This window comes from Octopus bimaculoides, chromosome 15 (genome assembly GCF_001194135.2).
Source record: "Octopus bimaculoides isolate UCB-OBI-ISO-001 chromosome 15, ASM119413v2, whole genome shotgun sequence".
NCBI classification, from domain to species: domain Eukaryota; kingdom Metazoa; phylum Mollusca; class Cephalopoda; order Octopoda; family Octopodidae; genus Octopus; species Octopus bimaculoides.
In genome coordinates, this window is record NC_068995.1 from 38172966 (window position 1) to 38174425 (window position 1460).

Genomic DNA, 1460 nt, shown 5'->3' on the forward strand with positions numbered 1-1460 from the left:
TATATAGACCCACTAAGTATTGAACTTATTTCACTAACTATCGGCTGACTACTGTGTAAATTTTTCATTTAATTTTAAAAATTTACTATGCGTTTAAAAATTATTTTGTTTCAAACGAACTTATGTATATTTGCGATTAATTTGCCATTTAAGTTGCAAATAATTTACGATAAATCCCGCATCAGCCATACGTTGCAAACTGGCGTGGGATTTATATTTATACGTACTGTAAAAATGTCTCTTTCTTTAGAGTAATTAGTCGTTGTATAAGCCAGCAATAAACCAGGGATACTATTTGGATTCAGACATATCACTTGTGCTTGATAGATGTCTCACATTGAGTTTTAGTATTTTTTCTTTTTTGGCTTCAAGGCTTCTCTCCTGGTAAAAGGCGTACGTCATAAAAAAAAGATTCGTGTGATATACTAATTCAATTTTTTAATCTAAGAGTGTTGTTTTTTTATGGCATATTAATTGACTAATTCGTCTAATATATGACAGGTCGGTTTCTTCGCCTAGAGATCGTTTGAGTCTATACACAATTTCTAAAATTTCCAAAAAATGAACACCATTTAAAGACACCCAGGAGAGATATCTTACAACTAAATTATTGCCAATAATATCAATAGCCATCTTTTCAATGCATGACGACATTTACACATCTTCCATGATGGCAAAATCTCTTAATACTTAGAAATATATACTTAACGTTTTACAAATATACGAAATATAATCATATCATCTAAAATAAACTGGAAACGTTTGAACTTTGTTCTGTCTAAATACGAACACTGCGTTTCAGAACACTATAGGGTTTTTAACCAAACTACATTCTAAATATAAAACGAGCCTCACAATAACACTACCAAGTTAACTGCGAAGCGATTGCTAGAATGAAGTGCTGCAATTGGAAATCAAAACCTGCCAACTCGTACTCAACAGCCCTACAAAAGGCAACAATGATGAACTGCTAGATATTTATGTTGAAAAAGAAAACGAACTGCACTTAATTTGAAAATAATTCAATTCTACAATGACATTTCTAAGCATTTTGCATCCAATACAAAAGAGTAAAAAATGAAAAGAAAAAAAATGAAAGAAAAAACATCATATTTTTGGTGAAATGCTTGACTGTTTGCTTTAATGATATTTACTGGCAACAATTATAGTAGAATTTATTCTATAATATAATATATATTCTATAGAATACATATTAGTTCTATAATAGAATATATATGGTTATTTATATTTGGCTGTTTGTGGACGGAGAAATCAAACGATCTTCTTAAAATTACCATGTATCTAACATTCTGTTGTAATGCATAATCAAGAACCGACTAGAACTGTAGAGCTATCGTTGGTTGCATCGATCAATTTAACAAAGTAAATATGTTATCTAAAATGCATATTCTTTCGTACATGATATTTGAACCAATATATATATAATATATATATATATA